This window comes from Lampetra planeri, chromosome 30 (assembly GCF_965212315.1).
Source record: "Lampetra planeri chromosome 30, kcLamPlan1.2.h2, whole genome shotgun sequence".
Lineage (NCBI taxonomy): Eukaryota > Metazoa > Chordata > Hyperoartia > Petromyzontiformes > Petromyzontidae > Lampetra > Lampetra planeri.
In genome coordinates, this window is record NC_136136.1 from 2,286,109 (window position 1) to 2,298,468 (window position 12,360).

Genomic DNA, 12,360 nt, shown 5'->3' on the forward strand with positions numbered 1-12,360 from the left:
GATGGGGGTTGGTGGTGGTGGCGGGGAGGATTTTGGAGGTGACAGTTATTTATTTATTTTGCTTTTATTGGTCCTGGGCGGAGTCTCTGGCCGGTACCCCCCCCCCACGCACCGCCCCCCCCCAGGAAAGGAGCCCCCCCCCCCCCCGCTGCTGCGCGAGTCGCGTGGCACCGCCGCGGTTTTAATCGCGGCCACGCGGGGACGCTGCAGCTCCACGTGGCTGGGTGACGACGCGCTCCCTCCGCAAGGCACCGACATCAGTGCCGGATTATCCTCGTAGCACAAGTAGCTACACACGCTACGTGCCCTGCGCTTTCAAAGGGCCCGCGCTAAAATGCTTTCAAGCTATCAATTCCGGTTCAGTGATTCTGCACTTGCTCTATTGCTATAGTACTATAGCGCCTTAAACTTTTATGAACGACTGGGTGTTAAAGGTTAGCGGTTTGTCGTATTATCTGGCTGTATAGCAAATGAAAAAATACAATAACTTTACTATGCAAGTAAAAAAAATCGTGTTTTAATATGTTTTTATTTAGGGCCCCTTTATAACATATGCTACAGGCCTCGCACTAGTTTAATCCGGCACTGACCTACATGCAATATGTGAGTAACCGTTCCACGATAACACTTCTGTTCCAGGTGATTCCCTTCCATTGACATTTACCCAGGAAAGCCTCAGTGAGTATCGAGGGTCATTTTCAGGAGGGTCCATGCATTTGGGACTATTTTGGCAATTCCATTCAAGAGTGGCTGCGTGTGTGGTCGATGCGGGAGAGAAGAGATGCATATAGGCATTGTCACCATCAGCCAGGATCAATCCGCTGTTGGATGGGTGTTCTACCAAGCAGTCGAGATCCATCACCGTCCTGAATTGTAAGCAATCCATCTCTCGCCTGCCGATAGAACTCCCTACCATGCGCACAAAGAGATAACGCTCGTATATCTGCACGGACACATTCACGAATCCATTGTTGTACAATGACGGCGCGTCGCAGCCACCTCAAAGCTCAAATCTACAGCACCTGCCATTCACAGGCAGTCAGTCTCCCATCCAAGTACTAACCAGGTTCAACTGTGCTCAGCTATTGAGATCTGACAAGTCCTGGCACATTCAGAGCCATTCGCTTGTCGGACATTTGCAATTCCCCGAAACGTTTTCACTGTTAATTAATGTATATAGATACACACACACACATTTTTTTTCCATCGAAATTTAACCAGAACGTGACGTTATTCATACATTGTTTTTTTGTCTGTACAAAATGAATTTTTTTATTGACGAGAGCAGAACAAGATGTCAGAGGTGTGTTCAATCTGCACAACGTCAAATGTGATATCGAGTTGAGTTCACTCAGGGGTCAGGACTAAGTGGGCACGGCGGAAATCCTGGATTCGGATCAACCTTTCAGCCGGCGACTGTGGTGAGATGTTAACTCCCTCACCTGGTATGCAGGAGGTCGTGGGTTCGAATCCTGACCCTGACGCCTGCTGCTGTATATTTTGAGTTTGCTGGTCGCGTGGAACTTCCTCCGGGGTATCCCTCAACATTTAGAAACGTACGTTTAAAGTATTTGGCTGTAAAACATGTGCACGTGATAAGCCACTTTGTTGAGCGATCATTTGTGGCCAGGTCGCTTCTGAAAAAGAGCTACACAGTGCAATGGGCCTTAGCTGCTTAATAAAATAAAAACTGTTTACAGTTCATAGAATACACCCGGTTCTCAAGTGTAGCGAGTTAATGGTTGCACGCCGGTCACCAATGTCTGCAAACCCCCCCAAAAAACGTTATTTTAATTGCGGCTCACGACTTAGTTCAGATTATTCCTGCTCTGTTCAACAAAGCGTACCCGACAAACAGTATTTGCAGAGTGTATATAATATATATATTCATAGCGTGGACAGAGGTATCCTGTATAATTGATTTTAGAAGGAGAGTACATTGGTATGCGGCGGACACTTACTGTGCAGGGCAAAACAAAATAAAAGTCTTCTCCAAAAAGTGAGCCCCCAAATACCTTTTGTCTCGTCCCGGCCCTGGCCATTTGTCTCATACAGGGTTGTGTGCACTGCCGGCTGCGAAAGTTACGAAACGTATATCTCCATCTCCCAATGGCGCGATGCCGATAGTACAATTTGAATAAGATTGTGGTGGAGGGGGGGGGATGAGAGGCGGTGCACGCGGCAGGAGGGAGGGGGGGGTCTGAAATTGCGATGGGCGGCTAAGTGTGATTGAGCAAGTCTCTGGGCTGGAGGTGCCAAATTGAGAGCCTTAGGGAAGTTGGAACACCAATCATCAGCCCGTTACATCGGATTAAGTGCGTGCTTAAAGGCGCAATTAAAAAAAAACCAAATAGCTCTCGCAGGTCTTCCGATGTGGTTCTGGGTGTACTGCGTGCTGCTGTTGTTCCTTGGCACGGTGTTTGTCGTCGTCTCTCTCCACGTCCTGGGAGCTTCTGCACTTCCTTGAGTTCCGTTCGCGAAGAAGTTATCATCAGTACGTGGAGAGGAATTGTACAACCGCAATCGCATCCACGGTAGTGATTGCGTCTTATCCTGTAGCACCTTCCTCTGACGTGTTTACAGGTCTGTACAACGCAAGTTTGAAGCTTAATTAATTTGAAAAAAGAAAGAAAGAAAAACGAAAACAAACACGTGGGTCATGCTCCAGTGATTGCTATTACGAGAGAGATGCCATGCAGCGAGTTCTTTAATTATGTATTTACGTCTCCAATGTTAAGCTGTGGATCAGGTGGCTTTTATATTTTCAATAAGCCATACCAATCATACGATACAATCTAAGGCTGGCAGTTCATACGAAAGTATTAGTTTTTAAAGTACCCTTAACATATAAAGACATTTTGGCGCCATACTAAATGTATTCTCTAAGTATGTACGCAACAAAGTAGTGTACGTGTAAGGGTTACTGACAATCATCATCACTCTCATCACTAATAGCGTGTAGTTTAAATCAGGGATTCATTTCTCAATTAATATTTTCTGAGTCGCTGGTAGACTGGAGTAGGCACTTGACTAATCGTATCCATAACGAGATGTCTTATACTTGTACATAGCTATGTTGAACTTCTTCTGCACCGTACGTAGCTAACCGCGCTAATAAGACGTACTTGATGTGGTGCCCAGCGTGCAGGAATATGTTTCCCATCAGAATACACCCGGCTGAAATTAAGTCGAGTTTTATAATCGCCTAATATCCATAACATACAAACAATTAAGACTACACTGGCCTCATGAAAACATTGAGACAAGAAGCCAAACAAAACAGGCCGAGCCGCAGTAGCGCCTAAATATGGTGATATTGGGAGAATGTTTATTTTTGTTCACAAAAAATAATGGAATTTTACATAAAACGACAGACCCTGCAAGGGAGACGATGGGTTGGGCCGGGGGCAATATTCGTGGCCACACAAGATCGAGCATAATTTGGTCGCCGCTTGGTCTACGGGTACCTATCGTGAATGATTTACATTTATTGTTGAATTTTTTTGTCATTTCTCCCCCCTCCCACTCCGATGCGAATGGTTTATATGGGCGTAGTGACACGAGGCGATGAAACTCTTCCTGTTGGGGAACGACTCACAGAAGCGGATATTACAGATCAACCTCTGAGATCCATTCAAGTGACCTCTGGCCCACACAGCAGAGAGCGGCGCTTTCCCACCCACCATCGCGTGACTGTCGCATGGCAGTGAATCCGATGTTTTAATTTCAGAACTGGAATGTATCCAAATTAAGCACAGACCCCCAAATCTAATGGTGTCTTTGTGTGTGTGTGTGTGCAGTCATTGGTGACCGGGCTGAAACCATCAACTCACCACGCTTGAAATGTGCTTTTAATCACATGCCTGCATTCAACCCCAGCGGTGCCAAGCTCAGCGCACAGACTGCCCACGTCTTAATGTACGGCAAGGCATGGCTTGGGATCAAGCCCCTCGAGACAGCCCCGTTCACCAAGGCTCCATTAACAAATAGCCGCAGCAGTCTTAACTGCGCTGAAGCTCATCGACATGACGGGAGGGAGCATCGCTGGGTTTAATTGAACCACGCAACACGGATGGTTGCGATGCACGTGGACAATCGTGTCCTGGCCGAGAGCCCAGGGCGCATACCCTCAACGCGATGTCCGTAATGGTGTGGGTAGCCTCCTCATTAGATGTCTTCTCCGCTGGCTTTGGGGACGTTAGCCTTGGCTCGTTGTCTGATTGGCATTGCCACGCACGCTCGATACCTGCCAACAACATTCCGCGGCTGAATTTGCACTCGAACGTATCAAATGGCAACGCCGTGCTTGCGATTTATAGCCTGTTTATGCAATGAGATAACTTGAAATATTTACGCAATAAAAACTCCATTACGGTTCTCCAGGACACATATACATTTTAATTACTAGTCCTGCCTTACACGTGTTCAGACAATGTATACTTATTACTATTTAGAATGTTTTGACTGCGTGTGGTACGGGAGCAGATGCGCGGGACGAGAAGAGTGACCGCACCATTCCAGGACGGAGAGTCACCCTGCCGACGGAATCAAAATATGTATTCATACTGGAGGAATCCGATGAGCAGTGAAGCTTCCCCCCCCCCTCCGCCCCCCACCCCCAACAAATGTCCAGCAGAGATTCGGCCAGCTGTGCCACTTTATGCAAGCAACGCCGTACGAGCGTGCTCACCCCACCAACAAAATATAAAAACGCAGGCTCGATTGACTTCGTCACGTGGCGTCGTACTCACCGCGAGGTTTAAGGAGTTTCTTTTCTTCCTCCGGATTTATGGACGGGGAGGCTTCAACGGCCAATAATCCGTCTCTCGCTCTCTCTCTCTCTTTCTCTGGCTACGTTTATTGATTTTATTTGTCTGAGCGCAAGGAGTTGCAGAGGGGAGGGTCAAAAGGATTAAGTCTCAACAGCGCGAGACTGCCGTGGCGAGTAGTTGATGTAAACGGAAAGATCGCGGCCAACTTTTTGCATCGGCAACTGTGGTCCCACCGTTGGGTGAAATTTGTCTCCACCGACGCTGACAACATCTTTATGGTTCGCAGGAAATAAAAACAATTTTAAGACAGGACTCGAACCGAAAGTGTGTGTTTGGTCATCTCTCCACGAGCCGCGTCCCATTATTTTGTCCAAACACTGGGTAATTGCACACAACGTGATTTTGTCTCAATCGAGGACGCATTAAACTGTTTGATGTTCGAAATTGGAATTCGGCGGGGCACTATTTGATCGCCTCCTCTTTTGTTTGGAGTGGCGATGAACAATCAGACAATGCAAGTAATGGCAGGCTTTGTGGGGTTGGAGAGGTGCTAGCTTGGGCACCGTGGAGAGAGGGCAAGTGCCTCTCACTTGTTTACGCTCTAATTAACTTGGGACACGCGATGGCCTCCGCGTGGTCAAAGGCACCCGTGCTACAGCTCTGGTAATTTCATGCGGTGTGAACCACGACAAAAAGGGGAGCATGAACAATCACCACGCGAAATAGGTCATCCTCGCAGCAGCGGCTTTTGGCTAACCATCTCTACAAAAGAAGGTCACCGTGTCGCGCGCTTTCAGATGCGGCCGTCTGGAACGCTCTTCCTTCCGATATTGGGAAGCCGCTGCAGCTATGTGCTTTTAAATATAGATTGAAAACGAATTTTTATAGAACTGCTGTTTTACTTTCCCCGCACCTTCGATAAGCGTGGTTGGCTACGTACGGTGCAAAAGAAGTTCAACATACATACAAAACACGTCCCATTGCTTCACTATGGAGGCAAAGTGAATTGTTGGGAATTTGGATGTCCATCATCAGGAATTGAGCCCAGAGTTTCTTGGCATCCTCCTTCTACCAAACTCTCCCTCACTGCTACCCATCCCAGCCCCGTACTTCACCAGCCTCATCAATGCCTCCGTTTCATGCTGCTCTGCTTCCTTATCTCTCAAGACCACAGCGGTCACTCCCATCCTGAAAATATCCACACTATACCCCAACTTCCTGCAAATGCCCATCCTATGCCAAATCTCCCTTTCTTTGGAAAAGTCAAACAACAGCCTATCTTAAACCATCTTCCCAAATTCCTCTCCCTCCATGGTCTCCACAACTCAGTTGTCTGGTTTCTGTCAAAGCCATTCGTTTGAAACTGCTTGCTACACGCGGGTAAACTATCTTCTCCAAACTATGGAACGCAGTGACTCCGAGTTCACTTCGACCCCTCTGCTGCTCTTGACATCACAGACCACTCCATAATCCTTGAGTGTCTCCAGAACTACGCTGGCATCTCAGGCGCACTTCTCTCCTGGTTCAGCTCTTACCTCTCGTAACATTTCATTTCTCTCGTACTTTCCGATTCACAGACTGTATTCCTCCAAGGGAGAACCCTCCCCCCCTCCACACGATGGTGTCCCACAAGACCCTTTTGTCTCGCTCCGGTCCATTTGCCACGCTGTTTGGCACCATTTGGTGTGCGCGTCACATGCACGTGTGATTGCGAAGCGGCACAACAAACATCTGTCCACGCCGTCGAGGGCTGCGCTACACGGCAGCGATAACGTGGAATGGAAGGGTTGATTGACCTCGATGTCGCGGCAATCAAGTGGTTGAGTGATTTGGACAGTGACCCGTGATGGTAAGCGCAGAGGGAAGACAAAACTCCATCCTCAGCCTCCTGCTCTTCTCATTATACCCCCTACGCCTTGGCAAAGCCATCTCCAGTTGTGACGTCGACCATGATTTCGATGCTGATAACACCCACCGCTGCATTGGCTTCATGAAACCAACCTCAGTGGCTATTCCCATGTCCTGCCTCGATGTGGTCTCACATTGGATTGGTTCTCTAACTTCCACCAGATAAATGTTGCCAGTTCTCCGTATCAGCAAAACACGTCCACCCTTGGCAAACCCTGCAGTTTGCGTGTGCACCTCTCAAATGTGTTACGTTGACAAAGGGCGTGTGAAACCTTGGGAGTTGTCATTTATCCGGAGCTCTAAATTTCTTCCCACATGTCTCAACTTATGAGTTCGCACTAATTGCACGCAAAGTGCTTGCCACAAATGAACCACAATATCTCGCTCATCTCGTCAAGGAACATAAACCATCACAGGAACTCCGGTCATCCCCACAGAGGCTTTTGGGCTGGCAGTCGAACAAAGAGGGTCACAGCGTCACACGCTTTCAGATGCGCTTCTGCGGCCATCTGGGACGCTCTTCCTTCTAATATTAGGAAGCCACTGGGGCTGCGCGCTTTTAAATCATCTGGATTGAAAACTCATTTCGTGAGAACAGTTTTTTTTGTGTTCAATTTGCTGTCCTTCCCTCGCACCTCCGATTAGCACGGCTGGCTACGTACCGTGCGAACGGAATTCAACATACACATCTCAACTCTGGAGGAGCTCCTACGTCCCTCTGCACAACATCTCCTGCATCCAACGTTGTTTCTTCTCCATCTAACCACTAAGATCTTCCACCATGCCATCGTCACAACCCGACTCGCCGAGCGCAACTCCCCAAAACCCCTCATCTCCCCACATTCCGCACCTCCAAACTAACAGATGGTTTCAAGCACCGCAGCCAAAATTCTCACCTGCATCCATAAACGAGACCGCATCAATTCAATACTCCAATCCCTCCACCGGCTCCCAATACAATCCCGGATCAATTTCAATATCGCACTCACAGTCTTCAAGAATCTCCATCAATTCCCCGCCCCCGCCCCCCCCACCCAGCTGCCTACATCTCCCCTGTCATCACCCTCCACTTCCCTCCACGTGTTCTCTGCTGCAGCAAGCTCGGCTTACCTGTCGAAGCCTCCAGTCGACCTTTGCTCAGCGGGAGCTTGCTCGCTATATTCTGCTGCAGCTTTTCTGAAGCTACCTTCCCGCAGCTGCCCGTGCTGTCGACTTCCTGCCACCCTCTTCAAGCCCCGGCCTCGTGATCTTTCCCTGCTCTCCTCTGCCCGTGATCGACTGCTTCTCTCGATAAAAAAAAACACAGATGCCACACATCGTTCTGCACAGCATCTTGAGATGCAGTCGCGTTTATTGTACGAATTGACTTCGTTATTGTATTCCGCTGCCGAGCAGCGTTTCTTACACCTGTACACATGCTGCATGTAAACGTACGAGCACGTATTGTGTTGTTGAACGGAGCGAGCCTCGGGGTCTGTATATTGTCTGGCGCTGTAGCCACTCTGCCGGCTACATGTGGAAAACAAGAGGCTCCGAGGGCATTTCACAAAATTCAATTTCATACGGGAACATCTGTTCGAGAGCCATTTCAATTACCGTTATGAGGTGGCTGGCTGATTCAGAAGCTAGAGCAATGAGCTCGCAGCGTTGTGTACCTGGGTTCACATCTAGGCAGTGGCTTGTGATTAAACTTGGTTTCCAAGTGGAGTTCGTGTGATGTTCTCAAGGCGCGTATCAATAATTGCTCTGAGAATTAAATATGGGCTTGACCGTCATGCGAAGGGCATTATTGTAATCGGCAGCGCAGGTGGGAAGATACTGCCCTCTACTGTGTGTGGATCAGAATTCGCTTTGAGTGACCTTAGAGGTAGCTCTGTCACATCTGCTTGCGTGGGCCATTCGCCAACACAGGGGGTTTGCCCTGCTCTACAAGAGTTTCACATCTTTATTTCGTCTCACGCCGTGACACCTCTTGCATAAGTTGGATGCAAGTGAAGTGAACATGTAACAATACGAGCTCGCGATCCACTGATGGATGAGGCTCGCGGTGTTTATTTGACCAGTGTGTGCGAAGCTATTGAGTTAAGGGCGAGGAACGAGGCACGGGAGCGTAGAAGTACGGTACAACGGAGATTTTTTATCTTCCCGACTGCCCTCTGCTGGCCACCACGAAACAGAGCCCCACAGTCGCCCATAACAACCATCCGTGCACTTGGCGGGCACCCATCCAAGCAGAGCGTTAGGGGCCGTCCATAAATGACGTCACGCGATTTTGGACGATTTTTGACCCCCCCCCCCCGCTTCGTCACACGGCGTCAGAAAAAGTCAGACCCCCCCTCAAATATGACATCACAACGCTCTGCTTCCCCCCCCCCAAAAAAAACATGCTTCAAATCGCTTTAAACTATTGTCATTGTAGTGCGTATTTAATGTGGCGCTGCACTCTGATGTAATATTTTTTTTTCATTAAAAAGTCTATTTAATTGAGTAGAACGTGTTGTCTATATTTATTAAAAGTTGCGCATTTTTACGTGATGTCACATTCCCCCCCCCCCCTCGTCACACATCGTCACAAATGTCTGACCCCCCCCCCCCTAGGCGCATGACGTAACTTATGGACGGCCCCTTATCCGGGCTCAACCCTGCCTTAGCTACCTCGATCTTCACGTGTGACTCGGCTCCAACACGCGCTTGTGCTATTTACGCAATCTAAAAATAACGCGCGATCAGTCAACTTTCGAAAAATTAGGTTGTTATCGACCTGCAAAGTGTGTGTGTGGGGGGGGGGAAGGTGGAGGCGGTGACCGTATTGAGCACGCGGATCAATGGTCAAGGTGAAGGAAGGTGAGGGCCAGGCGGGGGTGGGGACAATACCGATTCAGATTCTAGATTTGAAGCTTTCGTGACTGCAAGGATTCATACTCTCAATTTTAATTTCATTTTTTACCGACGTGACTTTACCGAAAGAACTAAAAGCACCGATTCAGATGTCACTCGCCACCGATGTGAACCGTGGCCAGGAATCCAACTCACGTGGTCAAGTACGTAGAGCACGATGCTGCGTGGAAACGTCATGAGGATGCTGATGACCGTCTATGTGTGTCTACGTGTGTCTACGTGTCTCTGTGTGTGTGTGTGTCTCTGTGTGTGTACGTGTGTGTCTGTGTGTGTACGTGTGTCTGTGTACGTGTGTGTGTCTACGTGTGTGTGTCTGTGTGTGTGGACGTGTGTGTGTCTGTGTGTGTGTACGTGTGTGTGTCTGAGTGTGTGTACGTGTGGGGAGCGATAGTGCAGCGGTTAGCGCGATGCGCTATGAACCCGGCGACACGGGTTCGATTCCCGCTCACGGCCAACACCAGTGACGATTATCTAAACCGGTCCCGGACCTCCCCTAGGTCGACTCAGCCTCAAATGAGTACCTGGTGCGGTGTGTAACCATTGCCACCGGGGAGACAAAGGCGGTCGGGCGTGGTGCTGGCCACCCACCCCGTCGTGTATCCTTCCGGCCTTCATAGGTGCTCGCTAACAGCACTTGCCCCTACAGTCTGTTAAGGCTTTACGGGGGATCTTTGTCTTTGTGTACGTTGGACGTAGCTAATTGGAGGCTGCGGTGGAAGGACAACAACGCGAAACACGCAAAAAGCAGTTCTCAAGAATTGAGTTCTGAATTTAGATTTTAAAGTGGCATAGCTCCATTGACTTCCTAATATCGGAAGGAAAAGGGTAGAGCTAATGCACGGGCGTGTCGCAGAGCTTGTACAGCGTGGGGAAGATTGCATTTACACTCTCCCTAAACTCTCTCTATATATACATACAACTCGTATTGGGTTTTTTTCTGTGAGCATTATTCAACAATGCGTGTAACTAATGAGTAGTTCAAGCCACCGAATCGCATGCGGGGCCATGCGGAGCTGTGGATCAACGCAAATGACGAATTGGCAGTGGCTCGCCACTCCAAATATGTTTGACTCGAATGCAACCTGCGTCGTCTGTGAAGCCGGGCACAGTCCGTGTATGCAAATGTGGCACAGCAAGAACCAAGGCACCTCCGATGAACAACGGTTGGCTACGTACGGCGCAGCATATGACCCTCCTGAAAAGGGGCCTTGAGACTCATTGGATCCTCTCGAGGGTAAACTGCGTCATATTTAATAACCAACATCGCTACGCAGTACGTATGTGTAAGCGCGTATCGTGCAATTGCCCAATATGCCAAAAAAAACTTCTCAAGGCAAGGGGGATCATTCCTGCAAAGCAGGAATATCGAGGTTCAGTGAAGCCACACATTGCGTGTGCCTCCATCTGAGCCGACTCGTTTGTATATTGTACGTGACGATCCATTTATAGATACCCCTGTTCCATTTATAGATGCCCCTGTGCTCTTAATTTATTCTCAACGGCTGATTGAATATTGTGAAGGCGGTGGTTACTTATATCACACGGGAGATTTGTTAAAATATTTAATGAGCGTACTGTTGAGATTGGCCAGAGACACGTTGAGGCTTTGAAATACACATTTGTATCACCAAGTAATGTATAGGTATCTATGTATCTATAAATAAATCATCGTCTGCTCAATGCCAGTCTTCAAATGCAAGTGATTATCAGTTGTGCAATCGATATAGAGGAAACCCACATTGTGTGCGTTTTACATTACGAGTTCGCACTTATTGCACGCAAAGTGCTTGCCACGAATGAACCAGACTGCCTTTCTGATCTCGCCAGGGAGCATAAGGCATCAGGGGAACTCCGGTCATCCTCGCAGCGGATTTTGACTGACCATCCAACAAAGACGGCCACTGCATCGCGTGTTTTTCTTTCACGCGCTTCTGCGGCCGTCTGGAACGCTCTTCCTTCCGATATTAGGAAGACACTGAACGCCATGCACTTTTAAAGCACCCACGACGAACTAATTCCTTTAGAACTGCTTTTTGTGTTTAGTTCGTTGTCCTTTCCGCAACCTCCGATGAGCACGGTTGGCTACGTACGGTGCGAAAGAAGTTCAAGATGCATAATACATAGGTATGTGATGCGATGACAGTTTATTTTTAAATACTCTTGTAGACAGGCGATGGTGGCTGAGTGGGGTAGAATCTGTTATTGTTTGGGCTAGAGAGGACTCAACCAGACCTCGCTGTGTACCCAAGAACCCCGTGCCCACTCCTGGCGGTTATTCCACTGTTGCGCGATTCGATCAGCTATTGATGTTTAACATTGTGGCGAATTTCACCATCACTATCATCATCACCACTGCACATTTCGTCATCTACAGTTTCTCTCTAACTTGTAGTGCCAATATGCTCAAGTAGTGGCCACATCGTTCTCTGTGAGGTCTTCCTCTCTTTCCAGTTCCTTCCATTTTTGCGAACAACACGCGTTTAATTCCCAGCTGTTGTCCATTCTACATATGCGTGGCGAATGTAGCCGCCTCTAACGGCTGTCAGGGGTCCACATGTACCCATTATATAGAGCAAATATCAAGAGAAAAATAAAGTCCATTATTTTGTTTGCCGGCCACGGCTACCATCAGTGGCCCAGTGATACCTAAACAGGTCCGAGGCGTCCCCTCCAACCAACAACGCACAGCGCCCAGAGTGGTGAAGTATGATCGAAACAACCCCACCAACTACCGACCCGGCGTGTAGGGGAATAAGCATCCATCCAGCTGTGGACATGTTGA